The sequence below is a fragment of the Triturus cristatus genome, chromosome 6 (assembly GCF_964204655.1).
Source record: "Triturus cristatus chromosome 6, aTriCri1.1, whole genome shotgun sequence".
Lineage (NCBI taxonomy): Eukaryota > Metazoa > Chordata > Amphibia > Caudata > Salamandridae > Triturus > Triturus cristatus.
The window spans coordinates 98947100-98968466 of NC_140589.1; the positions used below are offsets into that span (position 1 = coordinate 98947100).

The following is a 21367-nucleotide window of genomic DNA, read 5'->3' on the forward strand; positions in this document are numbered from 1 at the left end:
TTCAGGTTTCCCCATACCCAGTTGTCTTGATAAACTGCAGAATTCGAATCTAGGGAATTAATTAAACTAAACCATGCTCCACAGGAGCCATTGTGTGTGAACGGGTATGGAAAGAGAGGCAGAATTCCCTTATAATTCTGATAGGGAGGGAGTCGGCCACATATCCAACAATTTGTAGCATTGCTAGCCTGATGGGAATGATGTAACATACTAATGAAAGTGTTATTGCGCAGCGCAAATCTATAGGACAACTCATGCGGCGGTAATTCACTAAAAGAATGTTCAGCAGTAACATTGTAAACATGTTTAGAAATAGGATAATATATGTGCAACAATATACTTGCAGCGATTATTAAAAGACTTAAGAAAAACAAAATTAATAACGTCACTGTGCAATGACTACGCAGTGATTTACAGTACGCATGTTGTTTCATTTGCTTCTTTCGGTGTCTTTCTCTATTCAGGTCTAGGGAATACATGTCAGAGACAAATTCGACCGATTCACCTTGGAGAGGACTTAAACAATCAAATTGTCTGACTTGTTAGAGCTTAGTTTTAGTTTATATTGTTCCTGATTACTCAGTTCAACCAAAGGAAGCTTTGAGTCAATCGGTGAAGACACGCGAGGTGTATCGTTTACATCTGATTGTAATCCATGAAATTTCTTGATATGACTTGAATGTATCCAGCCTTTGCGACCTTCGATCTTCACGGCTGTCCTCGTGGTGAGCAGTACTAGTTGAGGCGATTTCCACCTAGGATCCAGCTGAGACTTCCGGTCAAAGTTCCTCACTAACACCAGGTCCCCGGGAACTACGTCATGGGGTTTCACCTCGGTGTTGTCGGGAAAGGCTGCAGCTACCTGTGAACGACAAGATTGTAGTGCAGACATCAAGGAAGCCAGGTAATCTGTCAGCATATTACAGTCAACATCAGTTATTTTGCGTGGTATAGGCGTCCCCCACATATTTGGTGGTCTGCCAAAGACCACCTCATAAGGGGATAGCCCTGTTCGAGAGTGCGCTACCATTCTCATGTAAAAGAGTGCAACTGGTAAGGCTACTACCCAGTCGACACCTTTCTCTCTACATATTTTGGCCAATCTAATTTTCAGAGTTTGATTATGTCGTTCCACGAGACCTGCTGCCTCGGGGTGTCGGACACAGTGAAATTTCCACTGATAGCCTAACAAAAGTGAAACGTGTTTCATTAGTTCGGATGAGAATGGCTGGCCGTTATCTGAGTAGACAACACGTGGTAAACCGTACCGTGGGAAGAATTCTCGAACTAACTGTTTGGCAGTAGTCGGGGCAGTGTAATCTGAAACCGGGTATGCCTCTGTCCAACGGGAAAGAGCACAGACAACTACAAGAACATATTTGAATCCTCGACATCGTTCCATCTGGATATAATCCATCTGGAGGACTTCAAAAGGGTGATCAGGAGGCTGAAATCCACCCTGTTCTACGGGAATGCTTTTACCTGGGTTAAACTGACAACAGATCATACAGGTACGAACTTTTTGTTTTGCTGCGGCTCGTAAATGTTTGTTGAACCAAATGTGTTGAATGCTGTCTAGCATAGCTTTTTCTCCTAGGTGCGCTGGACTATGTACAGTATTAATGATAACTTGGACCATTGAATCAGGAAGGAACCACACAGATTTTTCCTTCGTCATCCATCCTTGATCCGTTTGGATCCCTCCTAATTCAGTCCATTTCTTTATTTCATCTGGTGTAGCATGTGTCTGTATGTCAATTACGTCAAGAGCGGGATCCTTAACCGTCATGCAATATGTTGGTGTCGGAACTATTGTCTTTGTCATGTCAGATGTTTGAGTTTGAGCAGTCTGTTTAGCTGTTCTGTCAGATAGATCATTGCCTTGGGAAATGATATCAGTAACTTTCGTATGAGCTTTACATTTCATAATTGATATTGCAGTGGGTAGATGTATTGCATCTAATAAGGCATGAATGAGGGGTCCGTGCTGAATGTGGGCACCGTGAGAAGTTAAATAACCTCTCTCGCCACAGCACGCCGAAGTCATGTACAACTCCGAATGCATAACGTGAATCAGTGTATATGTTGACTTTTTTACTTGTGGCTTGAATACAGGCTTGTGTCAGAGCGATAAGCTCTGCTGCTTGAGCTGACAAGGTATTTATGCAATTTGTTTCAATGATTTCAGTGTCTGTTGTGACTGCATACGCAGCCACTAGCTCTCCTGTACTTGTTCTCATACATGACCCATCTACATACAATGTCAGGTCTGGATCTGACAATGGGACGTCTGTTAAGTCTTGTCTGGGTTTCGTCGTGATAGTGATAACTTCAATACAATCATGTGCTAGTGGGTCTGTTCCGTTTACTGGTAACAGTGTGGCAGGATTCAATGTACTACAACGTCTGATTTCTATGTGTGGTTGAAACAATGTTAACTCGTAACCGGTGAGTCTTGCTATAGTCAAGTGTTGTGTTTGTGTGCGGTTCAAGAGAACCTCTACTGCATGTGGTACTTGTACTGTCAATTGGTGTCCTAGTACTATGGCATCGCTTTGTCTGATTGCTAAAGCTGTTGCTGCCACTGATTTCAGGCACGCAGGCAGAGCCTGAGCTACGGGATCTAATGTACTAGAAAAATAAGCACATGGTTTGTGTGATCCTGCTTGTTCCTGTGTGAGTACTGACAAGGCAGTACCTTCGCGTTCTGTAACAAAGAGTGTAAACTGTTTATTGTAACATGGTGTTGCTAAAACAGGTGCTTGACATAAAGCTTTCTTTAGGCTTTCAAAAGCTTGTGTATGTTCCTGAGTCCAAGGGAGAACAGTCGATGTGGCTGCCTCCTGCGTTGTCAACTGAATGAGTGGTTTTGCTAGAAATGCATACTGAGGCATCCACTGCCTACAATATGAAGTGAGGCCTATGAAAGCCCGCACCTCCTTTTGTGTCTTGGGTATTGGCATGTTAGCAATTAACTGGATGCGATCTGGTGTAAGCTGCCTTCCCTCCTTGGACAGCGAGTGCCCAAGGTAAACAACTCGCTGGACACAGAATTGTAGCTTAGAAGGGGACACCTTGTGCCCCTTTTCGGCCAAAAATTGTAAAACCGTCAGTGAGGCTTTTTCACATTCAGGTTCGCTTCTAGCGGTGATCAGCAGATCATCGACATATTGAAGCAGGGCAGTGTTGACTGGCATGTGGATACTGTCAAGTTCTCGTTTCAGTGCTTGGCTATAGATGCTGGGGCTTTCTGTGAATCCTTGAGGTGCGCGTGTGAATTTAAAGCTTCGTCCATTTAAACTAAATCCGAACAAGTATTGGCTTTCCGGATCTATTGGGACGCTGAAAAAGGCATTCTTGAGATCAATTACAGTAAAGAATGTTGCTTCGGAATCAATGGCTGTCAGTAATGAAGAAATGTCTGGGACTACGGGGTATTGTGGTACAATGCATTTATTTAATTCGCGCAGATCAATAACCAATCGATATACTGGCGGGGCTGTTGGATCAGTTCGTTTAAGAATCGGAATTATCGGTGAATTACATACATTGGAGTCGGTTTCCACAACCACTCCTTGGGTAATAAGCTCGTCAATGATTTGCAGTATAGCCACTACAGCATCTGAGGGTAACTTGTATTGTCGCATTCGTGGTAGTACCACTCCTGCCTTTAGTGTGACTCGATATGGTGTAATGTTCATGCAACCAACATCTGTAGGGCCTTGTGCCCATAAATGTGTGGGTAAAGTCTGCAGTCGGTCATCCATGTCTCAGGACACATAGTGCCCTTTGAAATCACGTAAAAACAATCTTACTCCTTCCGGAGAACAACATATTATAGCTCCTAGAGCTTTCAACGTTTTTATACCTAACAGATTTTCTGGACATGATTTAGTAAGCAATAAATCTGTAGTTCGTGTCAAGGGGCCAATCGTAAGTGGAAGAGGCTGTGATAGTTCGTTAATGATAGGTTTTCCTGAAAAGCCAAGGGAAATATTCTGTGAGCCTGAGAGGGGTGCCCCTGGAACTTCACTACGTTTTATGGTTGTTCGGCTTGCCCCTGTATCAAGTAAAAATTTTCTATCTTGGCCTAATAGTTCACTGTGTACATAAGGTCCTTCTTGATCTACAGGGACCTCGATAAGGGGTAAGCCAACTTCCCTCTCTAGGCTGTTTCATGAGTATCGTTGATAATCAGGATAGTCATACTGTGCGGTCTGGTACATCTGTTGTGTCGTTGTTTGTGTGGCAGCAATAGGCTGCGGTGGTGGAGCTGGCATAGACTGTTGCGGAGCTGGCATGGACTGTGCATGCTGCGGGGCTCCTTGTTGGTTCTGATCCTGTCTAAGTGGTCGTGGTCTTTCTTTTGTGTTACCTATGGCGATATTATGTTTTAAAACTGGACAATCGTGTACATAATGTCCTGGCTGTTTACAATAGTTGCACGTCCCTTTCACAGGACCTGCTGAAACACTGGACTGTGTCATACCCTTTTTATGACCGTCAGCTGGAACTGTCTGGGAAACTAGCATTTTCATTTTCGTGTCTTTCATGCGTCTTTGTTCATGTTCTTGTTCCTCTCTAATTCTATTGTGATGGTACTGTAGCATTTGTAACATTTGTGACGGAGTGTTACCTTGCCAGGTACTCTCGAATTTCAATACTCTATTCTTAACTTGGGGCAAGGAATTTTCAACTAATTTTGTCACAAACAGATGTGGATACGATTCGCTACTTGCTTTTATTCCACTATTTATACCAAAACATTTTTCAAATCGGGAATAGAAATCACTAGTGTCTTCATCTGGTTTTTGTTTACAGGCTGAGATTGCACCCCAGTCTTCCTTTTTCGTAGTTAATAAACGTGGCAGTACCTGTACTAGTAAACCTGGTAGTGTTTTGGTCTTTTCCCCAAGCCCTGAACCTGGACCTTGAGCTTTTTCTTCGTTTTCTAATGCTGTCCAATCTATCTTCTGGTCTCCCACCTCCCAATCCTTTTCCTTTAGTTTTTCGTAAATGCCCGCAGGCATTAATACCTTCAATATTGTCATAATGTCGGGGTAGGTATATTCTCCCATGAGTAACATATCTTTAATTTCACGGTGGAAACCCGCTGGGTCTTTGTCATGACTGGGTACCACTTTCTTCATTTCTAATAGTTCTATTTTAGATATAGGTGTGTATACAAATACACGTTTAAACTGATTGTCCTCGCCTTTTATCGGGTGGACTTCGCGTAAGGGATTCTGTCTATCCATGTAATACGTCGTTCTTTCCTTGATGGGTAGTGAGACATGTTCGGGACATACAAAAAGAATGTACTGCTTTCTGGATTCTAGTATTTCTCTAATTAACTCAGTACCTGAACCTCTCCATTTATTCGTGAGTAATTCAGTCAATATATCAGGTAAGGGACCGGGATCGGAGTGTTGGCTTTTATATAATATAAGGAGTTGTTGAATCATATAGATACCAGCTAAACGCTGTTCATCTGGGGTGAGGTTCAAAAACGTATGCGCTAGTGTATCATCACCATATTTTCCGGGACTATCAACCCAGTGAACGGCTGACCTGGCTAATTCTTGTTCGTCCATAGAATCGAGTATATGATAACCCCTTCGTTCTCGAAGTAATTTGTCAGCGGCTTGGAACGAATGTTCGGGGGACCTTATATTTATTATAGGAGTTTGGAATTTTCTGCTATTATCTGGACGTATCGGACGTATCGGATCAGTAAAGCATCTAGTATTATTGCAAGATCTTCCTCTACCTACATAGGCCATGGTTTCTACCTGTCCTGTGGGCAGTTCTAATTCTTCCTCCTCCTCGGTTTGTTCAGGCTCGTCTACTGCTAATCTTTCTTCGTGTATTCGTTCTACTTCCTTGCGGATCTTTCGGCTCATAGCTACTATACATGATCGTTTATCATGTCTCCCCTCTGATATATTCCGACTCCATGTGGTAAGAATTTGCATTTCTTCCGGATTTACCCCTGGTCGGTCTTGATTTCTGATCACACAGTTTATGAGGAAACGTAACAGTTCCCCCTGTATTTCCACTTTTTGGTACTCCATGGCTCTGTTAATACTCTCAGAATCTCGCCCTGACTGGACAAAGTGATATATATTTTCTAAATGTGTAGTCATTCCTGGTAGCCTCCCTAAATATATTGCAGCTCGTCGGATACGTAATGATGCCAGCAGCATTTCGTCCCCTTTTCCGGGCACAGGGTCATATCTACAATCTATTAGAAGTTCCTTGAGCGTGTCGGGAGTTACTAGTTTGGGCGTACGTTGGTGGGCTAATTCTTGAAAGGAAAGTTTATTTACTCTGGGTGGCGTGGAAAAAATGTTTGATGTACCTCCGGTAGCACCACCTGGGGTGCTGGGTGCGAAAGGATTTGTTGAACGTGATATAGCAACCATAGGTGTGGATACAGATGTAGAAACAGATGTGCTTGCCGGAACTTGTGTCGGAATTTGCTGTTGCGGAGGTACAGACGGAGGAGGGTCTTGGCGTTGAACCCCCTCGGCAGGCGGTCTATGTGGCGCAGTATTAGCGTACTCGGGAGCTGCGTCGTCTAAATAAGAGGAAAGAAAAACATCTTCTGCGGATCTGGGATGCCCTTTGAGATGTACTTTCATCGGAAACAATGGGGGTGGCAAGTCTTTTGGTATCTCCGGAGTAGCCTTAGGTAACCCTTCGGCCAGAAGAGGATACATACCATTCATAAGGGCATTTCTTTGTCTGTCTATTTGTTCTGATTTTACTCGAGTACCTTCTTCAATTAATAGATTTTCTCGAACTTTATTTGAATTCTCCTTACTTTTCTCTTCCTGTCTGAGCGCTTTTTCTGTACGTCTATATGATTCTTTACGCCATAATTCAATGGCATCTTTCTGTGACTGTCTAGCTTTCTTTTTCCATAATTCTTCCTCTACTTTCATGATGCAATCTGCATCCCAGGTCCCAGCTGCGGGCCACCTCTGACTTTCTGGTAATTCCTTGGTGTAGTCTACCCATAAATCAAGAAATAATATGGCGTCTAGGCCATGTTTATGATACATGAAGTACCCTGGAGTGTCCCTAGGAGGAATGGGAACAGCTTCTTCGAGTACCCCTTTTCTAGTTTTGATCTGTCTTAATTTCGAAAAGAGCGGCATATTGAGAACTGATCTGATACCTAATTTTGAACACGTTTAATACAACAAAACACAATAATGAACAGTCATTCACACCACAATATGCAGAACGTATTTAAAACATTTAACATTTTAACATTTAATGAACAACAATGATGGCCATTTAGGGAATTAATCACTAAGCATAATACTCGACACTAACTAGGTAATTCTGAATTATATACTAGACATACTTGATATACTGCTAAACAGTACAGATACACTGCTGAAACAGTGCAGACCGGATTTGTGTACCCAAACCCGTCTTGACCGGCACAAACTATGTGCACGTCAGAACGCCTCCCCGACAATGGTACTCACCGGGTAGCTCGGAACGGAAGGCCTCGGAACTGAACTGAACTGGACTTGAACCGGACTGGACTCGACTCGAAACTTCGGAACCTCGGAAACTGGTGGGCCTCTGTATACCTCGGATCTTGCTCTCTCAGCTAGGCTCTGGTCGGGATACTTCGCACTTCTCACCGCCTCGTCTGGGTGTTGATCGCAGCCTCAGTTACCCCCGCTCGGCAGGAGGGAGATACAGGAAATCCTGTGGGTACGCGTTGTTGTCCGTCCAGCTGTGGCAGGAGACCGGGCCTGCAACGCACCTCCGGCGCGTGAGATGAGAAAGTGTCCCTATTCGGGCGCCATATATGTGGTAAATAATTTAATTACCGGTACTTAATTTGATGCGGAAAATCTATAATAATAGCTCAGTAAAATAAGAGGCAGAATCCGTGGTATTAGAGGTTCGGAACGGGCTTTATTCCAAAATCAATTCGAATTGATGGACTCCATATTCCATCACCACGAAGGTTCAGGAAGTGAAGGACCAACTTTATTGACAAGTAATCATTTTTATACAATAGGCATTACAGTGAAACAGATGCAGGAGGCGTAACAGTTGATAACAAAGATAAAACATACATGCGTAACTAAAATGGGTGTAACTGGGCGTAACTTAAAGAACGTCATCAGGTATGATGTCACAATAGGGTGGTTCCACGAAAGAATTTCGCAATGTCAGCAGAAATACTCGGCAGAGATGCGCGCGCAGCAGCATGACGTGTGATTGACGTGCAACTAGGGGGTGAAGGGGACTTGACATTTAGCTCTACATGTGGAGACAGAAGTCTGGGGGGTCAAGTCAACCTAATCCCAAATCATATCTAACATCCTATGTTTAAAGAACTATGTTATCCAAAAAGAAAGGTCTTTCGAACAAAATCTATTCTATACTGACTGTGAGTGCGTGTACAAGCGTCTAAGTGTCTACACTAGATGCGAGGGCAGAAATCTTCCATAGTAACAGGGCTATGAATTACTTGCATAAAGACAGAGAAGCCGGGCCCTTTGCTCGGTAGCTGGAAGAATGTTTACTTAAACTACTAGACAGGAATGCATTGGATAGGGAGCGGAGCAGATAATCTCGAAGGTGAAATACAGTTTTTGGCAGGCAACAGGCTGGAGTCAGGCACCGTTAGCCGCGCAGGGAATAGGACAAAGTTCATGGATACAGATGCAAGCTCAGGCTGGAGCTTTCAGAGACAGAAGGCAGGAAAAGGCTTAATGGCAGAATCAGGGCCTACTCGCCTGGACTGAAAAATGGGATAAATGAACCATATAAAGCCGGTGGCCTTTCATACTTAGAAATAGAGTATCCGGCCCATTCATGGCGGATCTGAAAGAGGACATGTTGACGGTGGACGCACAAGTGTTTGGGTCTTCATAACTGGAACTGGAGGGAACATACATGTACTTGTGATTTATACATGAAACCGTTGGGGTCCAAGATAGGGGACATAACTGATCATAAAAATCCATATTTCCACAGAGGCGTGAAATTCTGCATACCAACTTTGCACAGAAGGTATGTTTGTGGTTGTTTGGGGATGGGTGGGAGGTCAAGAGCAGGGAAAAGCAGATCTCCTTCACTACTAGACTACTCTTCTATGCCTCCCTGCCGTTCACTCACTTTGTTTTTGTTTCATTCTCTCCTTCCACAACACTCCTTCTCACTCACTCGCTCTATCACTTGTATTTTTGCCCTTGCTCTGCATTCTATAGTGGAAACATCTCTTGAATGAAGCATCTGAAAATGACGTGACATAAAATTTAAAACCTCCTTATTGGAAACCTAAAACATCACAAGACTTAATGTAACCCATTTCTTTCATAAAAAAGATTTTTAAAGTACCCCACAAAAGTAATATAAAACACCACGAGTGCTAGAAGAATATTACATTAACGTTAAAGATAGAATAGGGCAAATGCATTTGCAGTTGAAACTGAAGTTTGGTACTTATTCAGATATTATTTACATTGCCAATTTTTAGCTGAGATTCTAAAGGAACTGAGAGAGAAAATGGAATTCAAGTTTTGTCAGAAGTAGGATTCGAACCCACGCCTCCAGGAGAGACTGCGGCCTTAACGCAGCGACTTAGACCACTCGGCCATCCTGACCCCATGCTGCTTTTTCATCTAAAGGGTGAGAAAGATATTAGGAACCAAAAAATGCACAGAGCTTAGGCCAATAGTGGCTAGAGCAAGAAAAAAACTCACTGCACTCTTCCAAGAAGACAATCCTATAAGCCACTGCGAGGGAAATGATCATATTTCTCAAGAAAATAATTAGAGTAAACACAGGACTGTCAGAAGTGGGATTTGAAACCACGCCTCCAGAGGAGACTGTGACCTGAACGCAGCGCCTTAGACCACTCGGCTATCCTGACTTGCTTTCCCAGCATCTTCCAGAGGCCAGACAGCCATGCAGGTGAGGTACTGAAAAGGAATGCCCTCAATTTATTTATCCTATTATATGCACTTCCAACAGATCTTTGAACAATCTGTACAGAGCAGGACCTATGGAGAACTCTTTAGAACTTTGAGGCGAACAAAGAGAAAGTGCTATTCACCAGCCACTTGAACGGCTCAAAGCTGCTTTGAAATTGAGACAATAGCCACCTCTTGGCTGGCTAAAGCAATTTCAACAAGGGATCTCAAAGTCACAACATAGGGTGGAGTATGTAAATTTAAGCAGCCCCTGATCAAAGCCCTGAGGAAATTGCTGTAAGTGTGCTGGAGTCCAGTTGTCTACCAGATGCATGGCATTCTTCCAAATTTGCAGGGCCCGTCTGGCCAGGGCATACAAGAGCATGACTCTTCCAGATGACCTCTTACATGGGTCCTATGCTCATTTGGTAAGGATTGCGCTTTGTCAGCAAGACGTTATAGAACCTAAATATATGAGAAACCCCATCTCTCTTGACAAGAGGAGAACGGAATACCGTGCCAAGTGAAGACCAACAGATGCAACTTCCATCAGATGTTAACCTGATAAAGGAGATTAAATCTCCAAAAGGCATGTCAGAAGTGGGATTCGAACCCACGCCTCCAAAGGAGACTGTGGCCTAAACACAGCACCTTAGACCTCTCGGCCATCCTGACAGTATAGGCTTTTAAGAAATGAATAAAAGTTACTCAGAAACGTCTACCTCCATGCAAGCCTGAAATAATTTAAACCTTCAAACACAAGGTGCAACTTTATGCACAGGACAATAAACACAGAAGAACACATACGAAAGCACTTTATTTCACAGGTATACAGTTTTCATGCTTTTAGAACACCACATACCTCTCACCAGCTATTTAGGGTCCTGTATCCGACTCACAACATTTCCTTGCCTGCGACCTCTCTCTCTACACAAACAACTACAGCACAGGAAGTAGGAAGGCAATAGGTGGGGCAGTTTATGCAAATTTATGCTGCCAATGTGCCTTGCAGATTCATGCAGGATTTCTAGATCCTTGCTGGATACAAGAGAGTAGGCCTTGTTCCAGATAAACTATCCCTAGCAGGGAAAGTCTGAGCACAGGCACTCTTTTGCTCTTTAGCCCCTGGCCTGGGACTCACCCTCACTTGCTGAGGCGTGAAATTCTGCATACCAACTTTGCACAGAAGGTATGTTTGTGGTTGTTTGGGGATGGGTGGGAGGTCAAGAGCAGGGAAAAGCAGGTCTCCTTCACTACTAGACTCCTCTTCTATGCCTCCCTGCCATTCACTCTGTCTTTGTTTCATTCTCTCCTTCCACAACACTCCTTCTCACTCACTCGCTCTATCACTTGTATTTTTGCCCTTGCTCTGCATTCTATAGTGGAAACATCTCTTGAATGAAGCATCTGAAAATGACGTGACATAAAATTTAAAACCTCCTTATTGGAAACCTAAAACATCACAAGACTTAATGTAACCCATTTCTTTCATAAAAAAGATTTTTAAAGTACCCCACAAAAGAAATATAAAACACCACGAGTGCTAGAAGAATATTACATTAACGTTAAAGATAGAATAGGGCAAATGCATTTGCAGTTGAAACTGAAGTTTGGTACTTATTCAGATATTATTTACATTGCCAATTTTTAGCTGAGATTCTAAAGGAACTGAGAGAGAAAATGGAATTCAAGTTTTGTCAGAAGTGGGATTCGAACCCACGCCTCCAGGAGAGACAGCGGCCTTAACGCAGCGCCTTAGACCACTCAGCCATCCTGACCCTTATGCTACTTTTTCATCTAAAGGGTGAGAAAGATATTAGGAACCAAAAAATGCACAGAGCTTAGGCCAATAGTGGCTAGAGCAAGAAAAAAACTCACTGCACTCTTCCAAGAAGACAATCCTATAAGCCACTGCGAGGGAAATGATCATATTTCTCAAGAAAAAAATTAGAGTAAACACAGGACTGTCAGAAGTGGGATTTGAACCCACGCCTCCAGAGGAGACTGCGACCTGAACGCAGCGCCTTAGACCACTCGGCCATCCTGACTTGCTTTCCCAGCATCTTCCAGAGGCCAGACAGCCATGCAGGTGAGGTACTGAAAAGGAATGCCCTCAATTTATTTATCCTAGCATATGCACTTCCAACAGATCTTTGAACAATCTGTACAGAGCAGGACCTATGGAGAACTCTTTAGAACTTTGAGGCGAACAAAGAGAAAGTGCTATTCACCAGCCACTTGAACGGCTCAAAGCTGCTTTGAAATTGAGACAATAGCCACCTCTTGGCTGGCTAAAATAATTTCAACAAGGGATCTCAAAGTCACAACATAGGGTGGAGTATGCAAATTTAAGCAGCCCCTGATCAAAGCCCTGAGGAAATTGCTGTAAGTGTGCTGGAGTCCAGTTGTCTACCAGATGAATGGCATTCTTCCAAATTTGCAGGGCCCGTCTGGCCAGGGCATACAAGAGCATGACTCTTCCAGATGACCTCTTACATGGGTCCTATGCTCATTTGGTAAGGATTGCGCTTTGTCAGCAAGACGTTATAGAACCTAAATATATGAGAAACCCCATCTCTCTTGACAAGAGGAGAACGGAATAACGTGCCAAGTGAAGACCAACAGATGCAACTTCCATCAGATGTTAACCTGATAAAGGAGATTAAATCTCCAAAAGGCATGTCAGAAGTGGGATTCGAACCCACGCCTCCAAAGGAGACTGTGGCCTAAACACAGCACCTTAGACCTCTCGGCCATCCTGACAGTATAGGCTTTTAAGAAATGAATAAAAGTTACTCAGAAACGTCTACCTCCATGCAAGCCTGAAATAATTTAAACCTTCAAACACAAGGTGCAACTTTATGCGCAGGACAATAAACACAGAAGAACACATACGAAAGCACTTTATTTCACAGGTATACAGTTTTCATGCTTTTAGAACACCACATACCTCTCACCAGCTATTTAGGGTCCTGTATCCGACTCACAACATTTCCTTGCCTGCGACCTCTCTCTCTACACAAACAACTACAGCACAGGAAGTAGGAAGGCAATAGGTGGGGCAGTTTATGCAAATTTATGCTGCCAATGTGCCTTGCAGATTCATGCAGGATTTCTAGATCCTTGCTGGATACAAGAGAGTAGGCCTTGTTCCAGATAAACTATCCCTAGCAGGGAAAGTCTGAGCACAGGCACTCTTTTGCTCTTTAGCCCCTGGCCTGGGACTCACCCTCACTTGCTGAGGCGTGAAATTCTGCATACCAACTTTGCACAGAAGGTATGTTTGTGGTTGTTTGGGGATGGGTGGGAGGTCAAGAGCAGGGAAAAGCAGGTCTCCTTCACTACTAGACTATTCTTCTATGCCTCCCTGCTGTTCACTCACTCTGTCTTTGTTTCATTCTCTCCTTCCACAACACTCCTTCTCACTCACTCGCTCTATCACTTGTATTTTTGCCCTTGCTCTGCTTTCTATAGTGGAAACATCTCTTGAATGAAGCATCTGAAAATGACGTGACATAAAATTTAAATCCTCCTTATTGGAAACCTAAAACATCACAAGACTTAATGTAACCCATTTCTTTCATAAAAAAGATTTTTAAAGTACCCCACAAAACAAATATAAAACACCACGAGTGCTAGAAGAATATTACATTAACGTTAAAGATAGAATAGGGCAAATGCATTTGCAGTTGAAACTGAAGTTTGGTACTTATTCAGATATTATTTACATTGCCAATTTTTAGCTGAGATTCTAAAGGAACTGAGAGAGAAAATGGAATTCAAGTTTTGTCAGAAGTGGGATTCGAACCCACGCCTCCAGGAGAGACTGCGGCCTTAACGCAGCGCCTTAGACCACTCGGCCATCCTGACCCCATGCTGCTTTTTCATCTAAAGGGTGAGAAAGATATTAGGAACCAAAAAATGCACAGAGCTTAGGCCAATAGTGGCTAGAGCAAGAAAAAAACTCACTGCACTCTTCCAAGAAGACAATCCTATAAGCCACTGCGAGGGAAATGATCATATTTCTCAAGAAAAAAATTAGAGTAAACACAGGACTGTCAGAAGTGGGATTTGAACCCACGCCTCCAGAGGAGACTGCGACCTGAACGCAGCGCCTTAGACCACTCGGCCATCCTGACTTGCTTTCCCAGCATCTTCCAGAGGCCAGACAGCCATGCAGGTGAGGTACTGAAAAGGAATGCCCTCAATTTATTTATCCTATTATATGCACTTCCAACAGATCTTTCAACAATCTGTACAGAGCAGGACCTATGGAGAACTCTTTAGAACTTTGAGGCGAACAAAGAGAAAGTGCTATTCACCAGCCACTTGAACGACTGAAATCTGCTTTGAAATTGAGACAATAGCCACCTCTTGGCTGGCTAAAGCAATTTCAACAAGGGATCTCAAAGTCACAACATAGGGTGGAGTATGCAAATTTAAGCAGCCCCTGATCAAAGCCCTGAGGAAATTGCTGTAAGTGTGCTGGAGTCCAGTTGTCTACCAGATGAATGGCATTCTTCCAAATTTGCAGGGCCCGTCTGGCCAGGGCATACAAGAGCATGACTCTTCCAGATGACCTCTTACATGGGTCCTATGCTCATTTGGTAAGGATTGCGCTTTGTCAGCAAGACGTTATAGAACCTAAATATATGAGAAACCCCATCTCTCTTGACAAGAGGAGAACGGAATAACGTGCCAAGTGAAGACCAACAGATGCAACTTCCATCAGATGTTAACCTGATAAAGGAGATTAAATCTCCAAAAGGCATGACAGAAGTGGGATTCGAACCCACGCCTCCAAAGGAGACTGTGGCCTAAACACAGCACCTTAGACCTCTCGGCCATCCTGACAGTATAGGCTTTTAAGAAATGAATAAAAGTTACTCAGAAACGTCTACCTCCATGCAAGCCTGAAAAAATTTAAACCTTCAAACACAAGGTGCAACTTTATGCACAGGACAATAAACACAGAAGAACACATACGAAAGCACTTTATTTCACAGGTATACAGTTTTCATGCTTTTAGAACACCACATACCTCTCACCAGCTATTTAGGGTCCTGTATCCGACTCACAACATTTCCTTGCCTGCGACCTCTCTCTCTACACAAACAACTACAGCACAGGAAGTAGGAAGGCAATAGGTGGGGCAGTTTATGCAAATTTATGCTGCCAATGTGCCTTGCAGATTCATGCAGGATTTCTAGATCCTTGCTGGATACAAGAGAGTAGGCCTTGTTCCAGATAAACTATCCCTAGCAGGGAAAGTCTGAGCACAGGCACTCTTTTGCTCTTTAGCCCCTGGCCTGGGACTCACCCTCACTTGCTGAGGCGTGAAATTCTGCATACCAACTTTGCACAGAAGGTATGTTTGTGGTTGTTTGGGGATGGGTGGGAGGTCAAGAGCAGGGAAAAGCAGATCTCCTTCACTACTAGACTACTCTTCTATGCCTCCCTGCCGTTCACTCACTCTGTCTTTGTTTCATTCTCTCCTTCCACAACACTCCTTCTCACTCACTCGCTCTATCACTTGTATTTTTGCCCTTGCTCTGCATTCTATAGTGGAAACATCTCTTGAATGAAGCATCTGAAAATGACGTGACATAAAATTTAAAACCTCCTTATTGGAAACCTAAAACATCACAAGACTTAATGTAACCCATTTCTTTCATAAAAAAGATTTTTAAAGTACCCCACAAAAGAAATATAAAACACCACGAGTGCTAGAAGAATATTACATTAACGTTAAAGATAGAATAGGGCAAATGCATTTGCAGTTGAAACTGAAGTTTGGTACTTATTCAGATATTATTTACATTGCCAATTTTTAGCTGAGATTCTAAAGGAACTGAGAGAGAAAACGGAATTCAAGTTTTGTCAGAAGTGGGATTCGAACCCACGCCTCCAGGAGAGACTGCGGCCTTAACGCAGCGCCTTAGACCACTCGGCCATCCTGACCCCATGCTGCTTTTTCATCTAAAGGGTGAGAAAGATATTAGGAACCAAAAAATGCACAGAGCTTAGGCCAATAGTGGCTAGAGCAAGAAAAAAACTCACTGCACTCTTCCAAGAAGACAATCCTATAAGCCACTGCGAGGGAAATGATCATATTTCTCAAGAAAATAATTAGAGTAAACACAGGACTGTCAGAAGTGGGATTTGAATCCACGCCTCCAGAGGAGACTGCGACCTGAACGCAGCGCCTTAGACCACTCGGCCATCCTGACTTGCTTTCCCAGTTTCTTCCAGAGGCCAGACAGCCATGCAGGTGAGGTACTGAAAAGGAATGCCCTCAATTTATTTATCCTATTATATGCACTTCCAACAGATCTTTGAACAATCTGTACAGAGCAGGACCTATGGAGAACTCTTTAGAACTTTGAGGCGAACAAAGAGAAAGTGCTATTCACCAGCCACTTGAACGGCTCAAAGCTGCTTTGAAATTGAGACAATAGCCACCTCTTGGCTGGCTAAAGCAATTTCAACAAGGGATCTCAAAGTCACAACATAGGGTGGAGTATGCAAATTTAAGCAGCCCCTGATCAAAGCCCTGATGAAATTGCTGTAAGTGTGCTGGAGTCCAGTTGTCTACCAGATGCATGGCATTCTTCCAAATTTGCAGGGCCCGTCTGGCCAGGGCATACAAGAGCATGACTCTTCCAGATGACCTCTTACATGGGTCCTATGCTCATTTGGTAAGGATTGCGCTTTGTCAGCAAGACGTTATAGAACCTAAATATATGAGAAACCCCATCTCTCTTGACAAGAGGAGAACGGAATACCGTGCCAAGTGAAGACCAACAGATGCAACTTCCATCAGATGTTAACCTGATAAAGGAGATTAAATCTCCAAAAGGCATGTCAGAAGTGGGATTCGAACACACGCCTCCAAAGGAGACTGTGGCCTAAACACAGCGCCTTAGACCTCTCGGCCATCCTGACAGTATAGGCTTTTAAGAAATGAATAAAAGTTACTCAGAAACGTCTACCTCCATGCAAGCCTGAAATAATTTAAACCTTCAAACACAAGGTGCAACTTTATGCACAGGACAATAAACACAGAAGAACACATACGAAAGCACTTTATTTCACAGGTATACAGTTTTCATGCTTTTAGAACACCACATACCTCTCACCAGCTATTTAGGGTCCTGTATCCGACTCACAAAATTTCCTTGCCTGCGACCTCTCTCTCTACACAAACAACTACAGCACAGGAAGTAGGAAGGCAATAGGTGGGGCAGTTTATGCAAATTTATGCTGCCAATGTGCCTTGCAGATTCATGCAGGATTTCTAGATCCTTGCTGGATACAAGAGAGTAGGCCTTGTTCCAGATAAACTATCCCTAGCAGGGAAAGTCTGAGCACAGGCACTCTTTTGCTCTTTAGCACCTGGCCTGGGACTCACCCTCACTTGCTGAGTCGTGAAATTCTGCATACCAACTTTGCACAGAAGGTATGTTTGTGGTTGTTTGGGGATGGGTGGGAGGTCAAGAGCAGGGAAAAGCAGGTCTCCTTCACTACTAGACTCCTCTTCTATGCCTCCCTGCCATTCACTCACTCTGTCTTTGTTTCATTCTCTCCTTCCACAACACTCCTTCTCACTCACTCGCTCTATCACTTGTATTTTTGCCCTTGCTCTGCATTCTATAGTGGAAACATCTCTTGAATGAAGCATCTGAAAATGACGTGACATAAAATTTAAAACCTCCTTATTGGAAACCTAAAACATCACAAGACTTAATGTAACCCATTTCTTTCATAAAAAAGATTTTTAAAGTACCCCACAAAACAAATATAAAACACCACGAGTGCTAGAAGAATATTACATTAACGTTAAAGATAGAATAGGGCAAATGCATTTGCAGTTGAAACTGAAATTTGGTACTTATTCAGATATTATTTACATTGCCAATTTTTAGCTGAGATTCTAAAGGAACTGAGAGAGAAAATGGAATTCAAGTTTTGTCAGAAGTGGGATTCGAACCCACGCCTCCAGGAGAGACTGCGGCCTTAACGCAGCGCCTTAGACCACTCGGCCATCCTGACCCCATGCTGCTTTTTCATCTAAAGGGTGAGAAAGATATTAGGAACCAAAAAATGCACAGAGCTTAGGCCAATAGTGGCTAGAGCAAGAAAAAAACTCACTGCACTCTTCCAAGAAGACAATCCTATAAGCCACTGCGAGGGAAATGATCATATTTCTCAAGAAAAAAATTAGAGTAAACACAGGACTGTCAGAAGTGGGATTTGAACCCACGCCTCCAGAGGAGACTGCGACCTGAACGCAGCACCTTAGACCACTCGGCCATCCTGACTTGCTTTCCCAGCATCTTCCAGAGGCCAGACAGCCATGCAGGTGAGGTACTGAAAAGGAATGCCCTCAATTTATTTATCGTATTATATGCACTTCCAACAGATCTTTGAACAATCTGTACAGAGCAGGACCTATGGAGAACTCTTTAGAACTTTGAGGCGAACAAAGAGAAAGTGCTATTCACCAGCCACTTGAACGGCTCAAAGCTGCTTTGAAATTGAGACAATAGCCACCTCTTGGCTGGCTAAAGCAATTTCAACAAGGGATCTCAAAGTCACAACATAGGGTGGAGTATGTAAATTTAAGCAGCCCCTGATCAAAGCCCTGAGGAAATTGCTGTAAGTGTGCTGGAGTCCAGTTGTCTACCAGATGAATGGCATTCTTCCAAATTTGCTGGGCCCGTCTGGCCAGGGCATACAAGAGCATGACTCTTCCAGATGACCTCTTACATGGGTCCTATGCTCATTTGGTAAGGATTGCGCTTTGTCAGCAAGACGTTATAGAACCTAAATATATGAGAAACCCCATCTCTCTTGACAAGAGGAGAACGGAATAACGTGCCAAGTGAAGACCAAACAGATGCAACTTCCATCAGATGTTAACCTGATAAAGGAGATTAAATCTCCAAAAGGCATGTCAGAAGTGGGATTCGAACCCACGCCTCCAAAGGAGACTGTGGCCTAAACACAGCACCTTAGACCTCTCGGCCATCCTGACAGTATATGCTTTTAAGAAATGAATAAAAGTTACTCAGAAACGTCTACCTCAATGCATGCCTGAAATAATTTAAACCTTCAAACACAAGGTGCAACTTTATGCACAGGACAATAAACACAGAAGAACACATACGAAAGCACTTTATTTCACAGGTATACAGTTTTCATGCTTTTAGAACACCACATACCTCTCACCAGCTATTTAGGGTCCTGTATCCGACTCACAACATTTCCTTGCCTGCGACCTCTCTCTCTACACAAACAACTACAGCACAGGAAGTAGGAAGGCAATAGGTGGGGCAGTTTATGCAAATTTATGCTGCCAATGTGCCTTGCAGATTCATGCAGGATTTCTAGATCCTTGCTGGATACAAGAGAGTAGGCCTTGTTCCAGATAAACTATCCCTAGCAGGGAAAGTCTGAGCACAGGCACTCTTTTGCTCTTTAGCCCCTGGCCTGGGACTCACCCTCACTTGCTGAGGCATGAAATTCTGCATACCAACTTTGCACAGAAGGTATGTTTGTGGTTGTTTGGGGATGGGTGGGAGGTCAAGAGCAGGGAAAAGCAGGTCTCCTTCAATACTAGACTACTCTTCTATGCCTCCCTGCCGTTCACTCACTCTGTCTTTGTTTCATTCTCTCCTTCCACAACACTCCTTCTCACTCACTCGCTCTATCACTTGTATTTTTGCCCTTGCTCTGCATTCTATAGTGGAAACATCTCTTGAATGAAGCATCTGAAAATGACGTGACATAAAATTTAAAACCTCCTTATTGGAAACCTAAAACATCACAAGACTTAATGTAACCCATTTCTTTCATAAAAAAGATTTTTAAAGTACCCCACAAAACAAATATAAAACACCACGAGTGCTAGAAGAATATTACATTAACGTTAAAGATAGAATAGGGCAAATGCATTTGCAGTTGAAACTGAAGTTTGGTATTTATTCAGATATTATTTACATTGCCAATTTTTAGCTGAGATTCTAAAGGAACTGAGAGAGAAAATGGAATTCAAGTTTTGTCAGAAGTGGGATTCGAACCCACGCCTCCAGGAGAGACTGCGGCCTTAACGCAGCACCTTAGACCACTCGGCCATCCTGAACCCATGCTGCTTTTTCATCTAAAGGGTGAGAAAGATATTAGGAACCAAAAAATGCACAGAGCTGAGGGCAATAGTGGCTAGAGGAAGAAAAAACTCACTGCACTCTTCCAAGAAGACAATCCTATAAGCCACTGCGAGGGAAATGATCATATTTCTCAAGAAAATAATTAGAGTAAACACAGGACTGTCAGAAGTGGGATTTGAACCCATGCCTCCAGAGGAGACTGCGACCTGAACGCAGCGCCTTAGACCACTCGGCCATCCTGACTTGCTTTCCCAGCATCTTCCAGAGGCCAGACAGCCATGCAGGTGAGGTACTGAAAAGGAATGCCCTCAATTTATTTATCCTATTATATGCACTTCCAACAGATCTTTGAACAATCTGTACAGAGCAGGACCTATGGAGAACTCTTTAGAACTTTGAGGCGAACAAAGAGAAAGTGCTATTCACCAGCCACTTGAACGGCTCAAAGCTGCTTTGAAATTGAGACAATAGCCACCTCTTGGCTGGCTAAAGCAATTTCAACAAGGGATCTCAAAGTCACAACATAGGGTGGAGTATGCAAATTTAAGCAGCCCCTGATCAAAGCCCTGAGGAAATTGCTGTAAGTGTGCTGGAGTCCAGTTGTCTACCAGATGAATGGCATTCTTCCAAATTTGCTGGGCCCGTCTGGCCAGGGCATACAAGAGCATGACTCTTCCAGATGACCTCTTACATGGGTCCTATGCTCATTTGGTAAGGATTGCGCTTTGTCAGCAAGACGTTATAGAACCTAAATATATGAGAAACCCCATCTCTCTTGACAAGAGGAGAACGGAATAACGTGCCAAGTGAAGACCAACAGATGCAACTTCCATCAGATGTTAACCTGATAAAGGAGATTAAATCTCCAAAAGGCATGTCAGAAGTGGGATTCGAACCCACGCCTCCAAAGGAGACTGTGGCCTAAACACAGCGCCTTAGACCTCTCGGCCATCCTGACAGTATATGCTTTTAAGAAATGAATAAAAGTTACTCAGAAACGTCTACCTCAATGCAAGCCTGAAATAATTTAAACCTTCAAACACAAGGTGCAACTTTATGCACAGGACAATAAACACAGAAGAACACATACGAAAGCACTTTATTTCACAGGTATACAGTTTTCATGCATTTAGAACACCACATACCTCTCACCAGCTATTTAGGGTCCTGTATCCGACTCACAACATTTCCTTGCCTGCGACCTCTCTCTCTACACAAACAACTACAGCACAGGAAGTAGGAAGG

At 43.3% G+C, this 21367-nt stretch overlaps 10 non-coding genes across 10 annotated transcripts; all 10 read right to left on the reverse strand.

The window, feature by feature from the left end:
* Positions 1-10545: 10545 nt before the first annotated feature.
* TRNAL-UAG (transfer RNA leucine (anticodon UAG)) lies at positions 10546-10628 on the reverse strand. The gene has a single exon. It is a non-coding gene; the product is annotated as a tRNA-Leu (tRNA).
* A 1290-nt stretch (positions 10629-11918) lies between these two features.
* On the reverse strand, positions 11919-12001 carry TRNAL-CAG (transfer RNA leucine (anticodon CAG)). The gene has a single exon. It is a non-coding gene; the product is annotated as a tRNA-Leu (tRNA).
* A 632-nt stretch (positions 12002-12633) lies between these two features.
* TRNAL-UAG (transfer RNA leucine (anticodon UAG)) lies at positions 12634-12716 on the reverse strand. Its single transcript has one exon. It is a non-coding gene; the product is annotated as a tRNA-Leu (tRNA).
* A 1024-nt stretch (positions 12717-13740) lies between these two features.
* Positions 13741-13823, reverse strand: TRNAL-AAG (transfer RNA leucine (anticodon AAG)). Its single transcript has one exon. It is a non-coding gene; the product is annotated as a tRNA-Leu (tRNA).
* A 186-nt stretch (positions 13824-14009) lies between these two features.
* Positions 14010-14092, reverse strand: TRNAL-CAG (transfer RNA leucine (anticodon CAG)). Its single transcript has one exon. It is a non-coding gene; the product is annotated as a tRNA-Leu (tRNA).
* Positions 14093-15831: 1739 nt separating this feature from the next.
* TRNAL-AAG (transfer RNA leucine (anticodon AAG)) lies at positions 15832-15914 on the reverse strand. The gene has a single exon. It is a non-coding gene; the product is annotated as a tRNA-Leu (tRNA).
* Positions 15915-17922: 2008 nt separating this feature from the next.
* TRNAL-AAG (transfer RNA leucine (anticodon AAG)) lies at positions 17923-18005 on the reverse strand. Its single transcript has one exon. It is a non-coding gene; the product is annotated as a tRNA-Leu (tRNA).
* Positions 18006-18191: 186 nt separating this feature from the next.
* Positions 18192-18274, reverse strand: TRNAL-CAG (transfer RNA leucine (anticodon CAG)). Its single transcript has one exon. It is a non-coding gene; the product is annotated as a tRNA-Leu (tRNA).
* A 633-nt stretch (positions 18275-18907) lies between these two features.
* Positions 18908-18990, reverse strand: TRNAL-UAG (transfer RNA leucine (anticodon UAG)). Its single transcript has one exon. It is a non-coding gene; the product is annotated as a tRNA-Leu (tRNA).
* A 2007-nt stretch (positions 18991-20997) lies between these two features.
* On the reverse strand, positions 20998-21080 carry TRNAL-UAG (transfer RNA leucine (anticodon UAG)). Its single transcript has one exon. It is a non-coding gene; the product is annotated as a tRNA-Leu (tRNA).
* Positions 21081-21367: the final 287 nt, after the last annotated feature.